At 44.4% G+C, this 24,595-nt stretch overlaps 1 protein-coding gene across 12 annotated transcripts in view; it reads right to left on the bottom strand.

Moving 5' to 3' along the window:
* DMD (dystrophin) overlaps window positions 1-24,595 on the bottom strand; it is a 2,510,493-nt gene that overhangs the window by 1,871,830 nt on the left and 614,068 nt on the right. The gene's annotated exons all lie outside the window — the stretch shown is intronic.

Here is a 24,595-nt window from a genome sequence, read left to right as displayed (position 1 = left end):
GAAACCATCCTCATGTCATTCTTTAAGGAGAGAGGGAAGAATCAGTCTGAATGGACTCAGCCACTGACCCTCAAGCCTTGCTCTGAAGAATGCTGGTTGAGATGGACACTAAAGAATGACACGGGATGGTTTCCCACGGCTAACTGCGGGAATGAGGATACATTCTAGCCCAATGTCATTCTGCCATACTGGGAGAGACTGAAGGTCCATCAAACCCAGGATCCTTTATCCAACAGTGGCCAACCCAGGTCCCAAGTACCAGGCAGAAGCCCAAAGAGTAGCAACATTCTGGAGCTGAGATTGTGATGTCATAATGCCTCAATCCACCAATGCACAAGAGCCAACCTCAGCAGTGATGTCACAATAGCTCGATTGTCCTATACTTGGCTCACATAAGAACTGCCATACTGGGACAGACCAAAGGTCCATCAAGTCCAACGTCCTGTTTCCAACAGTGGCCAACCCAGGTCCTAAGTACCTGGCAGAAACCCAAAGAATAGAAACATTCCAGAGCTGAGATTGTGATGTCATAATGCCTTATTCTACCAATGCCTAAGAGACAACCTCATCAGTGATGTCACAATGGCTTTACATGAGAACATAAGATTTGCCATAGAGAATGACACGGGGACAGTTGTCCCCGTCTCCGCAGTGTCACAACCCTAAAGCCCTAAAGCTCGGCTTGTGCTAGGGAAGGCTGTGCCTAACCCTAAACTTACCTTGATAAGGGCTAACCAGGGTGACAGGCTGAATACAGACAAGCAGATAAGACCTGAGTTCCCATTGAACCACAAGGTTACAGGGCCCTGGGGAGGGAAAGATGATAGCGGGAATAGCCTGGTGCAGCAGGAGGTGCCTTTAAAGAAAGAACAGCCTACGGGGCAGGCACACAGAACAGCTAAGCCACAACTGCTGGACCCAATTAGAGCTAATCAGCGAGCCCAGCAGAAGCAGCAGATCGTCCCTCCCCCTTTCAGGTTAGGGCGTACCCAGCTCAGGAATTTAGAGGCTGAACTAAGGAGAAACAAGTCAGTCTGGCCTGGGACAGCCCAGGAAGGAGGCTCAAAGGACTGGGTTCCTGAACCCTCTCAGATTGAGGATGTTGAGATGGCAGATGTTACCTCTGTCCCTGAGACCAACCAGCCAGGATGCCCTAGAACTCATGGACACTTCCCTGGAACCAGAAGCAATCTTCATGGACCAAAGCTAAGTTTGATTTCTTTGTGGTTTTTGGTGGCTGCTGAATCTGGGTTGTTTTTTTTGTTTAAGCTGCCTGGAAGCACAAGGCAAGGGCAGGCAGTGTGAGCAGTGCTATGCAGTGCTGGTGACAGTGAAGAAAGTGTTTTCTTGTTTGAACATTTGGACTTTTATTTTTCTTCTCTGTTTGGGTGAGACTCGGTGGCTGCCCGGGAGAAAGGGGTAGTAGTGGGGAAGAATCCACACAAGAACCTCAGGGAGGGATTGTGGGGCCAATTTTTGGCAGTCTTTAAATTAGTGGATTCAGCTACTCCCCTCCCCCACCAGCTAGTTGTTAAGTTGACTGGGGAAGGCCGGCTAACACCCAGGCCTAGGCAGCTATTGCTAACTGTGTTTAACAAACCCATTGTAAAGAACCAGTGTAAAGACTGGGTAATTTTGGTAGCCTGAGGTTGCCCTTTATGGACGGTGAAACTATCAGGGCAAGGCTACAATAGAGAAATTATTTTTGAACTTACCTGCAAGAAAGGTGTGGGCTGTAATTTTTGTAAGCCCGGTTTTTATGTTTGTGTTTGAATGCAAAGACTGCACTATAGCTGTCCGCTATCGCCAGAATAAAGTTGGACTCAAATACTTTTGAAAACCTTTATTGGTCCTGACGTCTGTTTTGTTTTATATTGATAAGAACCAGCAGGATCTTCAATTTCCGTTGAAGGCACGTCTAAATCGGTCTTTTGCTGAACCCTGGTCGGTAGTCATCTGGAAAACCCGGCACCGGCAGGTTCACAGCAGATAACCACAGGAAACCATCCTCGTGTCATTCTTTAAGGAGAGAGGGAAGAATCAGAGTATGAATGGGCCCAGCCCCTGACGAATGCTGGTGTCGAAGGACTGAGGTTGAGATAGACGCTAAAGACTGACACGGGATGGTTTCCCATTTTTTCCACAGGGACAATTAAGGCACTGGCATTTATGCCACTGGTGAACATGGCCACACCTACATTTTAGTCATGTGGTCAGGCGTTACACATGTTTTTTAAACCACACCTAACTCTGTATGTGCTTTATAGAATATCGTTAAGCATGAATTTTTGGGGGCGCTGATTTTTTTAGGCGACATAAATAGAATTCTGCCCTATTTGCACACCATGAACACTTGACTTAGAGAAGGCACATTATTTGCACATGGTAAGGCACCCAGATATGATGGTTTGCTCACGTGCACCAGTTCACATGTGTGCTCTCTAGGAATGTCCGCACCATTCCCTGGATTCTATGTATGATGCTCAAATTTGGGCACTAAAATTTGCGCGTAGATTAAAGATGTATATGCAAATTAATTAGCTAACAGGTTATTAACTATCAATAAACTGATGACATCAATTATTGCAATTTTAATTGCCATTGATTAGATTTTGCTTGCACTTTCCTGTGCACGGTTCTGTATCCCCTAGCGGGCAACTCAGATGGGGACATGGCTGGGGGCATGTTGGGCTGTTCCAAAATTTGGTGCACAGAGTGATAGACTACTGCCATTCCTGTGCCAAAATGCCATGAGTTGGGTGTTGGCCAACTGGCGCAAATACTATACGTGGGAATGAATTCTAAAGCCCAGTTTCTGTAAATTACATCTGAAGTTTGACTCCTCGCACTCCTTCTCTGCTCAGATCCAACAAACCGCCAAAATCTGTCGCTTTCTCCTCTAAAATAGTAGCAAAATTCAACCTCTGCTTTCTGCACATGCTACCAAAACCCTTATCCATGCTCTCATCACCTCAAACTTAGACTACTGCAACGTACTTCTCTCAGGTTTCCATGCATCCTTCTCTCACCCCTTCAATCTGATCAAAATGCTGCTGCACGACTAATATTTTGTGAGAGCCGCTATTCTCACATTACCCCTTTTCCTCAAGTCACTTCATTGGCTCCCCATCCGTTTCCGAATAGAGTTCAAACTTATGCAGATACTAGAGCGGTGACTTTCTGCATTGCTGGTGTTACGATGTGCATCGCTTTGGTGGATTATTTATGACTATAGGCTCCTTTTACAAAGCCGCACTAGCGGTTTAACGCGCGTAACCGCTGGCCACGCTAGCCGCTACCACGGTAGTTTTTCGGCCAGCGCGGGAGTTAGCACGAGATGAAAAGCCGCGTGCATTAAACCCGCTAACGGGGCTTTGTAAAAGGAGCCCTATGTGTAAACCGGTTCCAATTTAAAAAACAAATAAAAACTCAGCTGTTTGTCACCGCACTCCTGCAATTTATCGACTGTCACTTGAGGAGAAGAAACCGTTAACTATGGAGTTTTTAAGATTTTACTTTGTCATTTATTTGATGCATGTTCTTATTGATGTAAACTGTTTAGTTTTTCAAACGGTATTAAAAATAAAGTTTTAAATAAGCAAAGAACAATTTTAAAAACATTTAAAAATTCCCCGCCCCCCCCTTTGTACTAAACCGCGATAACGGTTATTAGCGCGGGGAGCTGCGCTGTATGCTCCGCACTGCTCATAGAGTTCCTATGAGCGTCGGGAGCAGCGTGGAGCATTCAGCGCAGCTCCCTGCGCTAATAACCGTTATCACGGTTTAGTAAAAGTATATGTGGGGGGGGGGAGGGGGTTAATTAGCTGGCAGGCACCTAAATAAGTAAGAGCCTACTTCTTCGACTTAGGGGTCTATACCGAGGCAACCATTAAGAGAAATTATCTGTTTAATTTTCTTTTTAAAAATTGTCACTTTTAAGACAAATTGGCCCGGATTGTAGAAACAGCACCTTAAGGCAGCAGAGGGTGCCATACCCATTTTTTCAAAACCGTAGCGTGATTTTTAGCGCCAGTCACGGCAGTAATAGTTCCGACGCTCATAGAAATTCTTTGAGCATCGGAGCTGTTATCGCCGTGGCCGGTGCTAAAAATTGCTACGGTTTTGTAAAAATAAGGGGGGGGAGATATCGATGCAATAATTGACCGCACCATTAACATGGAAATAAACCCCCTCTTTTACAAAAGTGCAATAGCAGTTTCTAGCGCAGAGCACCACGCTGAATGGCCCGCGCTGCCCCTGACGCTCATAGGAACTCTATGAGCGTCGGGAGCAGCGCGGCTCCCCGCAGTAGAAACTGCTATCGCACTTTCATAAAAGGAAGCCAAAATCTTGTTTAAAAAGTAGGCGGCAGAATCACAGCTACAGTAAGCATGACGCCAAAGGTCAAAGAAGGCATGGTTAGGGGCGGAGACGACATTAGTTTCCAAGTTTAATAGTTTTTGGATATACTGTCTATCACAAGTGTCTAGACAGTTTACAATACGGTAAATACAGTAAAAGAACTTATAAAATGTACTCTCAAAAAATTGAGGGGAGTTCACAGACAAACAGTACTGACATGAATCCAAAAGGAAGGGAAGTGTAGTTACAATATAATTGCAGTAGAGAGAGGGAGGTTGGAAGGGATGGGAAGCACAACTGGTAAGGGTATAGTTTTCGTTCTTGGGACATGACTATTTCATCAAGTATGGAAGACATCTTGGAGGATTAAGGAGGATTCTTGTCTGAGGTCCTGGGGCGTTCCAAAGTGTTGGGGCCATAACGGAGAACATAAGAACATAAGCCGTGCCTCTGCTGGGTCAGACCTGAGGTCCATCATGCCCAGCAGTCCGCTCACGCAGCGGCCCATCAGGTCTAGGACCTGTATACTAGCCCTCTATCTATACCCTTCTATCCCCTTTTCCTTCAGAAAATTGTCCAATCCCTTCTTGAAATCCAATACCGTCCGCTCACGCGGCAGCCCATCAGATTGACTTACGGGCTGCATCATAGACGATTTCACAAATGGAAGGGATTACTCGTAAGTTCTGAGAGCTTCATCTTAATGTTCTTGAAGAAGAGTAAGGAGTCATCAATTTAGGTGCCGTTAGCCGTGATTCTCTGTCAAATTTAGGCTCTGGCAAATGTAGGCCTGGTCTACATTACTGGTGCCTAAATTCTGTGACTGACATGCTGACAGCGCCATCTTTGTAGCCGCGCCAGTTACAGAATCCGGCCCATTCTGGCCACATCCACCTGTGTGGTCTGTTCTAAATCCCCCTCATAAATGGAAGCAAATGAACAGCAGGTCTACATTGAAGGGTCTGTTTAAGGCTCCAAAAGTTAGCTTTCAGCCTATCTCACATCAACTTGACAGAAGAACCTAAGGCAGGTTCTGAACCTTTGCTTAAATATTGACCTGCATGTGGAGAAGCTTCTTTCTTCAGTTGGGATAAGTAAAGTTACCTTGGGCGAATCTCTTCATTAAGGCACTTCATAAATCCCAAGAAAGGAGAAACAAAAGCAAACTCTTCATGGCCAACTGCGGTGCATTGTATCTCAGATTTTAACAGCTACAGGACAGTTTTACATGCCAAAGAGGACTGTTCTAAAACCGAGAGGCTGCATATCAACCTGAAGACCAAACGCAAGCAAAAAAATAAACCAACGGAACTGCAGTAATATGTCAAACAACGAACGGAAAGGAAAACTGTAGAGGTGATGTACAAAATGCCACGTCTTTAGTCTGAATCAATAGACAGTTTGCATCCAAAAATTGGACCGCGATGGAGCCTACCGGATTCTATGTTCAGTCCATCATCATTGAGCTTTTTTATCCCGTTGTATACCAAATGGTTCACTAGAATGTGGTTTTAATACCTTTAGGACCCCTGAGGAAGAAGTAGTTTTCAGAACACGGACCGTGTCGGGTCCTGGGTTCGAAACCCAAAGTGAACTCCATTTTATGGATGCAAACTGTCTATTGATTCATATCAACCTGAAAAATCAGACTCCCAATCAGAGGGTCATTTTAGAACGGGGGGGGGGGGGGGTGAAGAAAAAGAGCAGGCTTCACCAAACTGGTTAAGGCTGGCTGCCCCTGGAAGCAAGAGTGTTGTTTCAAATCCATTCAAGGTTTGGCCCCCCCCCCCCATATACCTGGTTTCCCATTTTAACCTGGACTGTTCCACCAGGCCTACACACAGAGTACGTATGTTTAGCCACCCAACAATAAAGGCCTGCCGATTCAAGAGATACCTGGGCAGAACTCTTGCTTTCCAGGCAGGCCAACAGAACGGTTGGCTGGGTAACGTTTACAAATAATCCAAAATACGGCAATTAAAATGATTCACAATGGAAAAAAATATGACCATGTAACTCCCTTTTTAATAGACTCGCACTGGCTTCCCATTAATCAACGTATAATAAATAAAATATTGCTCCTAGTATTTAAAACTCTATCTACCAACGAACCTCAATTTATAGACCGGTTACTAATTCCACACAACACGACTCGTTCTCTTCGATCCACAACTCAAGGGTTGCTTATGGTTCCTTCCTTGAAAATTATTGGAACCAGACGTCATGACATATTTTCAGTAATGACCCCTCTTGCCTGGAATGCCCTGCCTTTATACATAAGAGAAATTAAAGACCTCAATATATTTAAAACCAATTTAAAAACTTTTCTCTTTAAATCTTCCTTTAATCTTTAAACAATCCATTTTAACAATTTTATCCCAATCCTTATGTTTGCTCCCTATTTGGCTTTTCCTTTCTTCTCATCTGAATAATAGTAATGTTGTAACTTTTTCCCTCTCTTTTCCCTTCCCTTATGTATCTGAGTCTGTCTGTTTTGTCAGTTTGTTTTTATCCCCTTTTAAAGCTGTATAACGTATATTTTATTATTACTCGCTTAGTATGAAAGAAGCGATTTATCAAATTTGATTAAACTTGAAACTTGAAGCATTCCTCATCCTATCCTAGCTTTAGAAAACTAGATAAAACAAACTGTTCAACCGATTTGTAACCAAGAACTCTTAATGCCTTTCCCTGTACTCTACCTACATGCACTCGATGCCCCTACACTGTGTCTATTACTCTGACTTTCTCCCTCTCTACTTGTATTCGAAGACTTCATTGTAATTATTTTCGCTGATTGTCCAGCTCTTCTTGTTGTAAACCACCTCGAACTACTATGGCTTTGGCGATATATAAGAAAAAAAATTATTATTATTATTTATCTACATGAACGCCAAGTGTGGAGAAATCCGATATTTATTCACCCCTGCAAGGCGCACATTTATAATACCTGGGAGCTAAGGTTCTCAAAAATGTCCGCAAATTCCACACGGTCTGCTCTTCCTCTCGCTGCGTGTGAGGTGGCAGCCACAGAAAGTAAGATATTAGCAAATCAAGAGCCTTTTCCACGTAGTCAAGAGAGCAGATATCCGTTCCCAGGAATGTCACCCTAAAAGCGTTATTACACCGGATTAAAATGCAAAACACCTTTGTATGAACTGTGTTCTTTAAATCCATAAGAATAAAAGAGTCACGTACAGGCTCATAAAGGCAGAAATAGATTCAATTATTTACTAAAAAAAAAAAAAGGGCTTTGAAGTAATTGACTATAAACAACTTGAATGTAAACCTTTTCTTAATAAAGTGGGATTTAAAATGTGCCCTTATAATTAAGACATAATATTATGTTCCACCATAAAGTAATTGTTTATGAAAATCCTCCCGCACAGTGTTTACGGAACACAATAGCGGAGCGTTTTTACACCGAGACCCACGAGTAAATGTATTTTAAGACGAAACTATAAAGTTAAATGCCAGGAAACCCAAACCGTCCTCTCTTTAATGCCACAAGGTCAATTTTAAACATGCAAAGGCAGCGGGTGGCTGAAATCCAACAAGGACCTGAAGTAAATTGCCCTGTAGAGGTAAATCATTTCGGGAACTTGCATGATCACAGAGCAGAGAAGCTGACACAGGAACGTCAGCACCTCAGCTCGATTTGAAACAAATTTGTGTTTCCAAAGACCAGTCGAATGTACAACAGAAACAGCCTTTAGGAGGTTAGCTCTACAGTTAATTTTTCTGTCTGATGGATTTTATTTTTCCAGTGTATCTTCTGAAGTGCTTGGCTGGCAGGCAGAGATGAGAGATGGCTAATGGTAAAGGAGTTCAACGCTTCTAATAGGAGATGATTGATACAGATCGTTTTCATTATACACGCATACACGATTTCACCTATATACCAATGCACGATTTCACCTATCTGCGGTTGCCTCAATTACAACCAACATTCCCCATTTGCGTTGCTGTGTTTGCATATTCCGCAGACCGGCACTTAAAATAACCGCTTATTTGCTTTCATCTAGGATTACCAGATTTTACATATGTAAAATTCGGACCCATAAACCAGCCCCCAGGCCCGCCCAGTTCTACCCATCCCTGCTCCGTTACATCCACACCACGCCCCTGCCTCATCCCTGGCCCCACCCCCTCAACCTGCTTGTCTCGGTCGGGAGGGCATCCGTGCATGTGATGAGTCGGGAGGCGGGAGCGGATGAGATTAAACGCAACTGCAAGGGAGGCAACGCGGTTATCACGGGTGACTTCAACTATCCGGGGATAGAATGGAACCTCAGCAACTCCGGCTGTGCTAGAGAGACCAACTTCCTGGAAACCGTAGGCGATTGCTTCCTGGGACAACTTATCAAGGAAAACACGAGAGAAAACGCAATTCTGGACAGTTCTAAATGGGCTGCGAGGACCGGCACAGGATGTAGAAGTAGAAGGGACGTGGGAAACAGCGATCACAATATGATCCGCTTAAACCTGGAAACAGGGGCGAAACATCGGTCCAGGACAACGGCCATGGCGCTAAACTTACGAAAAGGAAATTATGAAGGGATGAGACGCATGGTGGGGAAGAAGATTAAGAAGAGGATAAACACTGTAAAGACGCTGGAGCAAGTTTGGTCTCTTTTTAAGGATCCGGTCATCGAGGCACAAAATCTATATATACCGCGTATCAACAAGGGATCAAATAGGAAAAAGAATAAAGAACCGGCGTGGCTCACTGTAGAGGTTAAGGAAACGATCAGAGACAAAAAAAATCTCATTTAAGGAATGGAAAAGATAAAAAACGGACGAAAACTGGAACAAGCACAAACAACATCAACGCAGGTGCCATAAGGTGGTAAAAGGGGCCAAAAGAGACTACAAAGAAAAAATAGCCAAGGAGGCGAAAAACTTCAAGCCGTTCTTTTGATATATTAAAGGGAAACGACCTGCGAAGGAAGCGGTGGGACCATTGGATGACCAAGGAACAAAGGGAGCGCTAAAGGAGCATAAAGCAATTGCAGACAGACTGAACATGTTTTTTGCATCTGTATTTACCAAAGAGGATACACACAGAATACCGGAACCCATCAGGCTATATGCTGGAAGTGAAAATGGGAAACTGACAGGGTTAATGGTCAGTTTAGAAGAGGTATGCAGGCAGATTGATAGGCTCAAGAGCGATAAATCCCCAGGACCGGATGGCATCCATCCGAGGGTCATCAAGGAACTGAAAGGGACCATAGCTGAGCTACTTCAACTAATAGCTAATCTGTCGATCAAAACGGGAAAGATTCCGGAGGACTGGAAGGTAGCGAATGTTACATCGATCTTCAAAAAATGTTCGAGGGGAGACCCGGGAAACTACAGACCGGTGAGTCTGACCTCAGTACCGGGAAAGATGGTAGAGTCGCTGATAAAGGACAGCATCATTGATCACCTTGATGGACACGGTCTGATGAGGACCAGCCAGCACGGTTTCAGCAAAGCAGATCTTGTCTGACAAACTTGCTGCACTTCTTCGAGGGAGTAAACAGGCCAATAGACAAGGGCGACCCAGTCGACATTGTATATCTGGATTTTCAGAAGGCTTTTGACAAAGTTCCGCATGAACGACTACTTTGGAAAATTGCAAGCCATGGAATCGAGGATGAAATACTCACGTGAATTAAAAACTGTTTGGAGCATAGGAAACAGAGAGTGGGGGGTAAATGGACAATACTCGGACTGGAAAGGCGTCACCAGTGGGGTGCCGCAGGGCTTGGTGCTTGGACCCGTGCTCTTCAACATATTTATAAACAATCTGGACATAGGTACGATGAGCGAGATGATTAAATTTGCGGACAATATAAAGTTATTCAGAGTAGTGAAGACACAGGGGAATTGCGAAGTTCTACAACGTGACATAATCAGGCTCGAGGAATGGGCATTGACATGGCAGATGAGGTTCAACGTGGATAAGTGTAAAGTGTTGCATGTCGGTAACAAATCTCATGCACGAATACAGGATGTCTAGGGCGGTACTTGGAGAGACCTCCCAGGAAAGGGACTTGGGAGTTCTGATCGACAAATCGATGAAGCCGGCCACGCAATGTGGAGCGGTGGTGAAATGCTAGGAATGATAAAGAAGGGGATCACGAACAGATCGGAGAAGGTTATCATGCTGCTGTACCGGGCCATGGTGCGCCCTCACCTGGAGTACTGTGTCCAGCACTGGTCACCGTACATGAAAAAGGACATGGTACTACTCAAAAGGGTCCAGAGAAGAGTGACTAAGATGGTTAAAGGGTTGGAGGAACTGCCATACAGTGAAAGATTAGAGAAACTGGGCCTCTTCTCCCTCGAACAGAGGAGACTGAGAGGGGACATGATCGAAACATTCAACGTACTGAAGGGAATAGACTTAGTAGATAAAGACAGGTTGTTCACCCTCTCCAAGGTAGGAGAATGAGAGGGCACTCTCTAAAGTTAAAAGGGGATAGATTCCGTACAAACGTAAGGAAGTTCTTCACCCAGATAGTAATGGAAAATTGGAACGCTCTTCCGGAGGCTGTTAAGGGGAAAACACCCTCCAGGGATTCAAGACAAAGTTAGATAAGTTCCTGATGAACAAGAATGTGCGCAGGTAGGGCTAGTCTCGGTTAGGGTGCTGGTCTTTGACCAGAGGGTCGCCGCGTGAGTGGACTGCTGAGCATGATGGACCATTGGTCTGACCCAGCGGCGGCAATTCTTATGTTCTTATGTCACACGCATGTGCACTGTGGCAGGGAGCCCGGGCAGGGTGATAGAAAGCCTGTGCCAAGCACCCGGCAAGTCCCTATGCCTTCAAAGAGCCTATGTTTAAACCAGAATCCCTGCTGTACAGAAAACTACACATCCCAAGATCCTCTAGTTTTCCCTGTGCCAGGAAGAAAGTGCAGGGAGGAACTCTTGTTAGAGGGGGATGGTGTCTTTAAGTTTTCCTCTGTGTCTATTCTCAAGCCTAGAGCAGTGCAGCTTGGGAAAGTTAAACAGACTTATGCTGCACCTTTTAATCCTGTCCCTTTAAGAAGAGACAGAACATTACCTTGGCTTCAAGCCAGGAAGCCTCTGCTGTGCTCACTGTTAGTAATTAGGGGGAGGGGCCTGACACGGGTGAGCCCTTATCCTCCAGCAAAGCTAGGACAGTGAGAGGGGTCCGAGGAGGAACAGCTGAAAGAAAAGTCAAGCTGACGAGGCAAGGAGGAAAATAGTCCTCATGCTTTCCAACCCCAGCTGGGAGACTGGGAAATGGAAGAGGCTATCTCAGAGGCAGGGAGCCCTGAGGAAGAAACTCCCATAGAGGATTTCATGCAGTGGGATAGCAGCTCACCTTCAGAGCTGGCAGCTGAGGATCCCATGGAAATGTAGGTTGCACTATAGGTGGGAGAGTTCTGGCATTCAAGGTTATATTTTTGCCTTTTGTTTCTTTCTATGTTTCCTCTGCAGGGAAAGTGTGTGACCTAAAAAGGGGTTACAAAATCCAGACTGGACTTTTAAAACTAAGAGCCATGTGAAAAAATAGAACCCTGGGGAGGGCTCCGGGAAAAGAAAAAAGCCCTTTTCTTTTGCTGTTTGTTTTCTAAGGTTGAGAACTGTTTACCTCAATATTGCCTATCTTGCTGAATTGTTTAGAAAAGACTATAGCCCTGAGACCTCTAGGATTGGAGGGAAGGTTTCTTTACTCAGCCTAATGTTTTCTTCTGGGAGAAACAACCTGGCCAGTTGGACTAGGGCGGTGCTGCTTTTCCAGCACAGCTCTGAGGACAAACGAAGTTTTGAAGTTGAAAGTTATTTTTGTTCTTGCTCTAATTTGGTGAAGTTATAAGAAGTGCCACAGCTTTAAATATTGGGTTTTTGTTTAAGGACTGGGTTTGACCTGGAGGCACCAACTGTTTTGTACAATTGCTCAATTATGCCATCTGACCTGACTATGAATACAATTATTATCAATTAAATCCAGCACTGGCTGTGTTTTAGGAAAAGTCAATGTAGCTTATTTCTTTCTGGTTCTAAGTGGAAAAGCTTGGTTGGAGTACACCAGTGGGCCTGAGAGCCACTGGCAGGATCCGGGTCACAAACAATCTCTATTCCTTGTAGCACGGGGCCCCGGGTAGGTAACACCGGTCTAGCCCAAGCGCCCCTGCCACAGCATGTGTGCCTGAAATTACTGCGTTGCATCCGCGCATGCACACATGCCCCTCCTGACACGATCTGCTTTAAAAAAACCAAAGTGCCGTGTTTTGAAAAGCCGTCTGGAGGCCATGGCCGGGTAAATCTGGATGTCTGGTTACCCTACTTTCACTTTCACCTCGTGGTCAGGCTTAGTTTCCAGATAAGGCCCCCAAGCGTCTGGAGAGTTTCAAGTTTCTTTATTTTTGATATACCGTCTATCAAAACAAGTGTCTAAATGGTGTACAATATAAAAAGATTATAAAGAAAACAGTTAAAATAAATAAATAAAAGCTATATTATATCAAATATTAAAAATCCTAGACAAATTTAGGTTAACATACATGAAACAGAAGGAAAGTAGGAGAGGGAAAGGTTGTTTAAAATACATCAAAGTAAAATTAATAAAAAAATGGGGAGTGGCAAAAACATTAGGAGGGGAATCATTTCAAAAGAAGTATTAGATGTTTCAAAGCTTCACAAGAATCAAAGGATTAGAAAGCGGAAGCTGATACTAAAGAGTAAAGGCATCTTTAAAAAGGAAAGTTTTAAGTTTGGCTTTAAATTTTTCAAGCGAGTTCTCTAATCGAACGTCTAATGGGAGGACATTCCAAAGAGAGGGGGCGGTGACTGAAAAGATAGATTTGCCAGTAGTATCGTTAAACAGTCGCCCGTATTGACGGTGAGTTACAGATACTCCAAGCGCTGCCTTTTGCAGGAACCGAACCTTTTTTTCCCAATAGGATCTACTGTTCCCTTTCCGTGGTTTTGAGGCGCAATGTATACTGCTGGAACTTAACCTCTATTTTCCCGTCGGCCCAACATTTCATTAGTCACGATTTTGCGGTTTGTAAACATTTTCAGGGACTGTACTACTGCGTACAACGAGAAAGGATGGTAAGTGGAAATCAAACAAAATGAACAATGAATTTCCCAAACTATAATATGCAGATGGGGGCGATCGGAGGAACGCCCCCATCTGCCTGTCCGGATCGCTCTATAGCGATCCTAGCGCATGCGCAGACCATCTGTCACCCTCCCCAGCACTCCATCTGTAGATGGTCTGTGCATGCACTGGCCCTCCGGGCTGTCAAGAGATTTTTCTTTTTATTTCACTTCTTTTGGAGCCTGTGGTTTTAAACCACGGGCTAGCACTGCGGGGAAGGGTGGGAGATCCGGGGCATTCCACACAACCACCACTCTTTCCAGAGAGAACTCCACATGGCAGTTGAATGGGGAACAGCAGGAGGCATTCAGGGCAGGCAGATAGGGGCAGTGGGAGGCGTTCTGGGCAGGCAGATCGGGGCAGTGGGAGGCGTTCAGGGCAGGCAGATCGGGGCAGTGGGAGGCGTTCAGGGCAGGCAGATCGGGGCAGTGGGAGGCGTTCAGGGCAGGCAGATCGGGGCAGTGGGAGGCGTTCTGGGCAGGCAGATCGGGGCAGTGGGAGGCGTTCTGGGCAGGGAGATCGGGGCAGTGGGAGGCGTTCTGGGCAGGGAGATCGGGGCAGTGGGAGGCGTTCAGGGCAGGCAGATCGGGGCAGTGGGAGGCGTTCAGGGCAGGCAGATCGGGGCAGTGGGAGGCGTTCTGGGCAGGCAGATCGGGGCAGTGGGAGGCGTTCAGGGCAGGCAGAGCGGGGCAGTGGGAGGCGTTCTGGGCAGGGAGATCGGGGCAGTGGGAGGCGTTCTGGGCAGGCAGATCGGGGCAGTGGGAGGCGTTCAGGGCAGGCAGATCGGGGCAGTGGGAGGCGTTCAGGGCAGGCAGATCGGGGCAGTGGGAGGCGTTCAGGGCAGGCAGATCGGGGCAGTGGGAGGCGTTCAGGGCAGGCAGATCGGGGCAGTGGGAGGCGTTCTGGGCAGGCAGATCGGGGCAGTGGGAGGCGTTCTGGGCAGGCAGATCGGGGCAGTGGGAGGCGTTCTGGGCAGGCAGATCAGGGCTGCAGGATGCTTTCAGGGCAGCAGGAGATTGGGACTGACAGGGCAGCAAGCAGGGCGGCAGAAGGCAGGGCAGTCGTAAAGGGCTTGTTTGTGATGGGCCAGCCCAGTCGGTGTTGCAGGGTTTTGCTTTGTGAATCACGTCCCTGCCTACTTTGCATGCCATTGCACTCATTTGCATGCGTGGATCGGAGGATGGTCGGCAGAGAGGTTAGTGAATCGTGCAGGAGGGAAATCTGGTCGTAAAGGAGTCGTAAACCGATCAGTACACAATCGGTTTGCTTTGTGAATCTAGCCCTAATTTCCTTTTAGTAAACTGTTAGGTAAAGAGAGAAGAATCTCCATTTGAAATTTTTAGACATGCCTGAACATAAGAATTGCCGCTGCTGGGTCAAACCAACGGTCCATCATGCCCAGCAATCCGCTCACGCGGCGGCCCTTAGGTCAAAGACCAGTACCCTAACTTGAGACTAGCCCTATCAGCGTACGTCTTTGTTCAGCAGGAACTTGTCTAACTTTGTCTTGAATCCCTGGAGGGTGTTTTCCCCTATAACAGCTTCCGGAAGAGCGTTCCAGTTTTCCACCACTCTCTGGGTGAAGAAGAACTTCCTTACGTTCGTATGGAATCGATCCCCTTTCAACTTTAGAGAGTGTCTTCTTGTTCTCCCTACCTTGGAATGGTAACCAGGTAAGGTTAGACATATGTCTCTCCTTTGCTCACAGTCTATCTTGCACAACAGAATCGGGCTGGAGAAAGAGCCACAAATTCATTTAGGTAAACAACGTGGAGGAGCAGCCTTGTGTGCACTATGTTTTTTTTTTTTTAATTTCAAAAATTTTTATTTTAACAAATTTGCATACAAAGGAAAAGATACAACAGTCGGAACACATACACAACCTATACAAAACTAAAGATAAAATAGTCATACGTGGGGTTTCTGCACGGAGACTAAAGAACTAAATGAAACAAGTCAAGAACCATCCCCCCCCCAATCCCACCCCATCCCCCCTCCTACCCTCCCCAGCACTCGAATGTCAAAGCGCCAAAGAATCAAAAATTCAACAGAGCACTTCAGGCTCCATGGGACAAGCTATTCCAAACAGGAGCCCAAACGGCCCGGAACTTTCTCCAACGACCAGGCCCACAATTCTTAACATCCAAATATTCATACCTTAACAGAGTGAACAGTTCATTTTTCCACATAGTAAGGGTTGGTATCTCTGCCTGGCGCCACAATAAGGGTATACATTTCCTAGCCAATAAAGAAGCTTTTTGCAATAACAAAGAATTACCCTTAGACAATCCCAAGGAAGAGATTTGAGAGAAACACAGGACATTTGCCCGCAACGGAACTTGTCTCCGTATGATCGTCTGCAGGTGAAGACCAACAAACGGCCAAAAGGTTTGCAATCTGCCACAGGACCAGAACATATAAGAGTCCAGCTGGCGTTGAATGGCACTTGGGACAGCTGGCATGAGAGGCAAACCCTGCCACATACTCCCTATAAGGTGAGATATAAAGGCGTCCCAGGAATTTATAGTACTGTTCTTGCAGAATCACAGAGCGAGTCAAATAAGAGAGACATTTCATAAGAAGACGCAAACCATCTCCAGTTATCTGTTCAGAGGAGGCAAGATCCTGATTCCACACCCCCGCCACACCTTCACACTCCCAAGGAGCACTGAAACTGCCCAAACTAACCTGATGAATGGATAAACTGGTTCTAGGCTGTCGAGACAGGGTCAAAGTTTCCTGAACCATATCCGCCATGTCCTCATTCAAAGTATTATGGTCCAAAGAGTGTAGGTAATGCGTAACTTGACCATAGGAAAACCAATCTCGAGTCTGCAAAATTCCCCGAGCTTGGAGATCCTGAAAGGACAGAGGAAGTCTGCTTCGACACCACATCCCGCACATAGCATAAACCATGGCCTGTCTATCTGTGCAAATACAGCTTAGAGCCATCGGGATCCAAGTCTCGATTCCCCCCATAAGGACAACAATACTGTAGAGGTGAAAGGCCTAGATTTCAACAGGGGATGGGAATGGGTAGGAAAAATCCTATCAGGTCTTTTGGCATGGAGATAATATAACAAGTGTGTTGGTGCCATTAGCTGCTGTTCAAGAGAAACAGGGGTATAGTGTTGAGTGTTCTTGATCCAATCAACCAGATGGCAGAGGAGACAGGCAATATTATACCGTCTCAAATCCGGCAATGCCAAGCCACCTCTCCCCACTTGCAAAGAGAGTTGCACTAAAGTCAGTCTGGGTTTCTTATTGTTCCAAAGAAATTTTCGCAAAACTTTTTGATACTGTCCCAAATCCTTATTAGTCACGTACATAGGAAAAGTTTGCATCACATAAATCCATTTTGGAAACAACACCATTTTGAACAAAGCAATTCTGCCCCTCAAAGTCAGCGGGAATTTGGTCCAATAAATCCCAAAACTTTCCCAACGATACAGTGAAGTTTTCAGCATAAGCTTTCTTTAGGTCAGCTGTAATATAAATCCCCAAATATTTGAGTCTATGCGCCACCTTTCGTAAAGGAAAAGGGGAAGTCCAATCCTCATAATTATACCCACTAATAGGCAAAGCCTCAGATTTTTCTAAATTTAATTCAAAACCCGACCTCCCCCCCATGAAGATCAACCAACTGCAAGACCCGTTGGGGTTGACTCAGCAACAATAAGGCGTCATCGGCAAAGGCCAGTCAGCGCACCTCTTCCTGTCGCACCGAAAGACCCAAGATAGAGCTGTCCTCCCTAATACACTGCAACAAGGGCTCCAAAGACAAAATGAATAGTAAGGGGGGAAAGCGGGCATCCCTGACGTGTCCCCTCTCTACCATAAACCCGGCAGACACAACTCCATTCACCAGCACTGTCGCGCTGGGGTTGCATAAAGAATCTGCACTAGAGGTCTGCATGGGAACGGGGATCGCGGGAATCCCGCGGGTCCTGTGGGAGTCCCACAGGAATCCCCCCTAACCCACGGGACTCCCACGGGGACCCCCCCCCCCTCTACCCAACGGGACTCCCACGGAGATGGATGGCTTTGGAAGCAAGGTTCGTCCATATAATATAATGGACACGTCAGCCTTAGTAAAAGAGGGGGTTTATAAGTTAATTACCTGAACAGAAAATAAAAAGGGTTCCACCAAAGAGATTCCACAAGGAAAACAGCAGCGCAAACACAAAAGAAACTGTGGAATTAATGATCCTGTCAGAAGTAATTGCTGCTTTTTATGGGGACGGGCGGGGATGGAGGTAATTCCTTGCGGGGATGGGTGAGGACAGAGAGGATCCTGGCGGGGATGGGTGGGGACGAAGAGGATCCTGGCGGGGATGGGTGGGGATGGAGAGGATCCTGGCGGGGACAGGTGGGGACGGGTGGGGATGGAGAGGATCCTGGCGGGGACAGGTGGGGACGGGTGGGGATGGAGAGGATCCTGGCGGGGACAGGTGGGGATGGGTGAGGACAGAGAGGATCCTGGCGGGAACGGGTGGGGACGAAGAGGATCCTGGTGGGGACGGGCGGGGATGGGTGGGATTTCTGTCCCCACGCAGCTCTCTAATCCGCACAATGTCCAGAAAGGGGCCCCTCAAACCACATTTCCCCAAGACCGAAAACAAATAATCCCAGGCCACACAATCAAAAGCCTTACAAGCGTCTAAACTGATCAACGAAGCCGGGAGGGAATGAGTAACACTATGACTTTTCACACATTCCACACCACCTGTCTCCCCCAGACTTGTGTGCACTATTAAAGAATATGTCTGATCCATGCCTAAGTTAGGCACAGGGAATTATACCAGGTTTCATTTGGTGTAAATCTCCATGCCTAAAACATTCTATAAATGGCACCAAACCCAGAGCACCATTTATAGAATAGTGCTTAAAGTGCAATTTTTTGCACCAATTTCTCAGTGCCATATATAGAATAAATGTACAACTACTGGACTGGCTGGTACCACAGTATTCCAGTTAAACATAACTGGTTTTAATGAAAGCATAAATAGTCTTCAAGAAAGGTTTGGACAATTTCCTGGAGGAAAAGTCCATAATCTGTTATTGAGAAAGACATGGGGGAAGCCACTACTTGTCCTGGATCCGAAGCATGGAACGTTACTACTCTTTGGAGTTCTAGAATCTTGCTACTCTCTGGGATTCCGGAATCTTGCTATTCTTTGAGATTCTATATGGAATGTTGCTACTCTTTGGGATTCTAGAATCTTTGTTACTCTTTTGGGATTCCGGAATCTTGCTATTCTTTGGGATTCTGAATAGAATGTTGCTACTCTTTGGGTTTTTGCCAGTTACTAGGGACTTGGATTGGCCACCGTGAGAACGGGCTACTGGGCTTGATGGACCATTGGTCTGATCCAGTGAGGCTATTCCTATGTTCTTACGTTCTTAAGTCAGGATTCATATCCCCCTGATATCTTTGTGACTTTGCCCCCAGTTACAAACGCAGAGGAATATTAAGCAGTCGAGGTGCATTTCAACACACGGTGACCATTACTGTGTACGTCCACTAACAGCTGCTCCGTGTCAGAAAGAGCAGTACATTACAAATCATATCAAGTTTCAAGTTTCAAGTTTATTAAGTATTTTGATTTATCGCCTATTCAAAATTCAAGGCGATGTACAAGTAAATAAAATTTTTGGTAACATACTTACAATTAATAAATTAAAAAATGATAATCTTATATATACAAATTACAGTACATTTAGAGGGTATTTCTACAAATTATAATGAAACAAAAGGAAAATTATTTAATGGTTACATTCAGTATTAAAATCATTAATTCAAGGGAAAAACATTAGGAAGGGAGACGAAGACAATTGACCTATTAATTAAATTAAGAATGCGAAGAATTTAATCATTAAAGGCATCTATAAATAGAAAACTTTTAAGTTCGGACTTAAATTTTGCCAGGTTTTTTTCCTGTCTTAGGTACAGTGGAAGGTTATTCCAAGATTGAGGGGCTGTTAGAGAAAAGATTGTGTTACGCCTTGTGTTAATAACTTTTAGTGACGGAATTACTAATAGGTGTTGGTCTTGAGATCTAAGAGATCTAGAGGTAGTGTAAGGTATCAAAAGTCTAAATATAAAGGCTGGAGTTTTATGTTCTAAAGCTTTAAAGATGAGTAAACATTGTTTAAATAGTATTCGATGTACTACTGGAAGCCAGTGTGCTTTCTTAAGTAAGGGTGAAACATGATCTAATTTTTTGGCTTTATAAATTATTTTAATAGCGGCGTTCTGGATTTTTTGTAATCGCTTAAGCTCTTTCTGTGGCAAGCCTATAAATAATGCATTACAGTAATCAAGTTTAGAGACTACAAGGGAATGAATTAAGATATTCAATGATTTTGCACATAAAAATTTTGATACTGATCGAATCTGACGAAGTCTATAAAAAGTAGATCTTACCACTTGACTTATGTGATCATGGAAAGACAATTTATTGTCGAAGGTTACTCCTAGAATCTTGATATTATTAGCCATATGCAAACTGAAGAGTGGAAACTGGGCAGAGAAGGGACTTCTCCAACATAGATAGGTGATACCTCAGCGGTCAAGTCAACATAGCTTGCAAAACGTCAGACGCCACAAAACTGGATGCTTAGCTAGTATTCTACAATGGAAGAATTGCGCCAAACCAACGCAAGTCTGAGGCTACATGCCAAACTTTAGATGCACTCTTAATTAACTTTTTGTGTGTTTGTTATCTATAAGAAACAGTGGCTTTCACAAGGCATTCACATAATTATGTGGGTTATCCTTGATAAAGCTTTATAGCGAAACACGTCGGTGTTATAATCCCCTGCCAGAGACCACATGACTAAGCTAAGTGATATGCTTAAAATTTTACATTTAAGTCTTAAATAATTTTACGAGTATAAAAATACACAAAAGTTAAGTTAAAGAAAATTGAAAAGAAAAAGATAAAAAAGTCTAAGAATAGTGATCCGATGACGAATTGACACGTAAAGCTTGGAGCAATGAGATTGTTTTGAGCTCCAAGTGGTGCCGTTGAGGATCGTGGTAAAATTTATAACGCACATAAGGGCATTAAAGGTGTGGCTAAGGTTTACCTTCCCTTTGAGATAGTCTTTATAAACTTTAGATGCAATCACTTATGCCAGGTCTATGGCTGGGATAAATATGGCGCCTAAATGTGGCAGTTGACCATGTAAAAAGTACGCACAAGAACAGGTGGAAGGCCCTAGGTATGACCATACCCCACCCACGCCAAGATGACTTTTGCGTTAGTGCAAGAGAAGTTAAGTGCATTGTAATTCATCATTAGGACTCGAACACGAGTCGATGGCACCTAACTATAAAATCAAAGGTAAGTATACTATGGGGCTCATAATCGAAACTTAAATACATCTAAAAACCCGCCCAAGTTGGCACTTGGATGATCTAAAAGACAGGTCATCCAAGTGCCGATTAAAATGGCTTTTTTGGACGTATCAAGTTCAAGTTCAAGTTCAAGTTCAATTTTATTTGATGAATCGCCTATAACACTTTCTAAGCGATGTACAATTTAAAATATCATTTATGATAACAAACAGTATTAAAAACAAAACTTCTTAACAAATTTTTGAAAGGCAAAAATTTATGACATACAATGTTAGAACTTAAGGGGTTACATCACTAACTAGGTACATTAGGGAAAAAGGGGAGCAGTTACAATATTCTCGATCTAAGATGGAAGAAACAGTAAAGGTAAACACATAGGGAAGGGGCAAAAATAAATTTAGAGAATTAAAAATTTGAGCTTGAAAAACAAAAAATTTTTAAACAGAATTTAAATTATTAAATAGTAAAAGCGTCTTTAAATAAAAAAGTTTTCAAAGATTTTTTAAAGGAATTAAGGTCTTTTTCTTTTTCTTCTATCCAGGGACATTTTAGGCCTCTGAATGTTGCCGTGTGCCCAGAACTGAAAAGGGCGTTTTTTTGAAGGACTGGTTAGGGCAGGATGTAGGCCGACCTAGACTTAGTCGTCCTGCAGGGATAATCGAAGATTTGACGAGACTGCCTAGGTGAAACTTATACGTTTTGAGTTAGAAAATGTGAAGACAGGTATAAGTGCCCCAATGGTATCGAAGGTAACCCTCACACACTCCCCTAGTGTTCACTGACCCCCCTCAACCCCCCCTCACAAAGATCAGAATAAAAATGTACATACCTGTCTCCAGAACATCAGTACCTGGTATAGGAAAGCCTAGTGTCTTAAATATCCTGGGGGTGGCCTAGTGAACCATAGAGAGGAGGACCCAGGCCCATAAACCACTCTAACCACTACATTTATGGTGGAACATGTGCACCCACCAAACCTTCTCCTAAACCCTACTCTACTGCCATAAGTGCTATTGAGGTTGCAGACAGGTTTAAATGTGTGTGCATCTCCATCCATGTCTACATAATGCCTTTTATCTTCTGCCCTAGAATGCCTTTATTTTTGGTTGTATTCAGCTGAGGGAACCCATCTTGTGAATACTAAGTCCATAAATCAAATTGAACATGTACAACCCTGAGGCCCTGTTCCCTTCGCCTTTCCCAGGTCTTATCACCACAGTCATTTCTACGGTGGCTGACACATGCCAAAAAGAAAATGACTAACTTCCTCCTAACCATAACTTTGGATATCTGCAGGAACTCTGCTTGCCCACAAATCTTACCCTCAGACCATAATTCTTAACCCTATTCAGGAGGAGGCCAAAATGCAAAAGTGAACATGCAGAAATAGTGGAATTTGGGACCTTTATTGCATCGCAAACTGCAATCCTCAGTGCTTCCGAACCCTCTGGAGGTGAACCTAGCCAAATTCAAGATTACCACAATGAATATGCATGACACACATGCAGATTTCGGATTCCGCTTTCCATCTATGCAGGGAGTGGCATTCAAAAGGATGTTTCCAGCCTCTTGTTCTTATCAATTCGCTCAAATCTGGAACTCATTTCCATTAGGCATTAGATTAGAAACAGTTTATATGAGATTCTGAAAGAAACGGAAAACTTTTTCATTCCAGAAATGTAATTTATCTCAATAAGTCTTATTTGATGATTATTATCTGTGATAGTCTGTCTGATGTACTCGATGTGCTTGTGTTTGTCAATGTATCTTCCTCGATTTGTTCTGGCTTCTTTGTTTGTTGTCTGAAATGAACCAGCTTTACTGAGCGATTGCGGAATATAAGAAGTTGTCTCATAGCATAGAATATTTCTATGCTATGAGACACATAGGATGGATCTGCAATGTATGTACGTCTTTCTCGTGAATATTCATTATGGTAATCCTGAAAATCCAGTCGGCTAGGCTGACCTGCAAAAGAGGGTTGGGAACCACTGGCTTGATAGGAGAAGCAATGGAAACCAGCTCAAGGTAGCAAAATGGACTAATTGCGCACGTTGAAATCACCTACGTCCTAGCGATGAGCAGCCAGATCATGTTCATTATCTGTTATTTTCAGAAATGGTTATTTTGATCATTTTTATATGGCTATTTTTTCATCATGGGAGCCAAGTTACATAGGAAGGAATTCAATAAACAATACTCAATGTTAAGCACTGGGATGCTCTGCGCAGAATAAGAACCTAAGAACAGCCAAACAGGGTCAGACCAATGTTCCATCAAACCCAGTTTCCTGTTTCCACAGTGGCCAATCCAGGTCATAAGTACCTGGCAGAACCCCAAAGAGTAGCAGCATTCCATGTGGAATCCCCAAAGAGTAGCAAGATTCCAGAATCCCAAATAGTAGCAGCATTCCATGCGGAATCCCCAAAGAGTAGCAAGATTCCAGAATCTCAGAGTAGCAAGATTCCGGAATCCCAAATAGTAGCAGCATTCCATTTGGAATCCCCAAAGAGTAGCAAGATTCCAGAATCCCAAATAGTAGCAGCATTCCATGCGGAATCCCCAAAGAGTAGCAAGATTCCAGAATCTCAGAGTAGCAAGATTCCGGAATCCCAAATAGTAGCAGCATTCCATTCGGAATCCCCAAAGAGTAGCAAGATTCCAGAATCCCAAATAGTAGCAGCATTCCATGCGGAATCCCCAAAGAGTAGCAAGATTCCAGAATCTCAGAGTAGCAAGATTCCGGAATCCCAAATAGTAGCAGCATTCCATTCGGAATCCCCAAAGAGTAGCAAGATTCCAGAATCCCAAATAGTAGCAGCATTCCATGCGGAATCCCCAAAGAGTAGCAAGATTCCAGAATCTCAGAGTAGCAAGATTCCAGAATCCCAAATAGTAGCAGCATTCCATGCGGAATCCCCAAAGAGTAGCAAGATTCCAGAATCTCAGAGTAGCAAGATTCCGGAATCCCAAATAGTAGCAGCATTCCATTTGGAATCCCCAAAGAGTAGCAAGATTCCGGAATCCCAAATAGTAGCAGCATTCCATTCGGAATCCCCAAAGAGTAGCAAGATTCCAGAATCTCAGAGTAGCAAGATTCCGGAATCCCAAATAGTAGCAGCATTCCATTCGGAATCCCCAAAGAGTAGCAAGATTCCAGAATCCCAAATAGTAGCAGCATTCCATGCGGAATCCCCAAAGAGTAGCAAGATTCCAGAATCTCAGAGTAGCAAGATTCCAGAATCCCAAATAGTAGCAGCATTCCATGCGGAATCCCCAAAGAGTAGCAAGATTCCAGAATCTCAGAGTAGCAAGATTCCGGAATCCCAAATAGTAGCAGCATTCCATTCGGAATCCCCAAAGAGTAGCAAGATTCCGGAATCCCAAATAGTAGCAGCATTCCATTCGGAATCCCCAAAGAGTAGCAAGATTCCAGAATCCCAAATAGTAGCAGCATTCCATGCGGAATCCCCAAAGAGTAGCAAGATTCCAGAATCTCAGAGTAGCAAGATTCCGGAATCCCAAATAGTAGCAGCATTCCATTCGGAATCCCCAAAGAGTAGCAAGATTCCAGAATCCCAAATAGTAGCAGCATTCCATGCGGAATCCCCAAAGAGTAGCAAGATTCCAGAATCTCAGAGTAGCAAGATTCCAGAATCCCAAATAGTAGCAGCATTCCATGCGGAATCCCCAAAGAGTAGCAAGATTCCAGAATCTCAGAGTAGCAAGATTCCGGAATCCCA

This window comes from Geotrypetes seraphini, chromosome 6 (assembly GCF_902459505.1).
Source record: "Geotrypetes seraphini chromosome 6, aGeoSer1.1, whole genome shotgun sequence".
Taxonomy (NCBI): Eukaryota; Metazoa; Chordata; class Amphibia; order Gymnophiona; family Dermophiidae; genus Geotrypetes; species Geotrypetes seraphini.
Note: the sequence above shows the minus strand (reverse complement) of the source record. Positions and strands in the feature narration are given on the sequence as shown.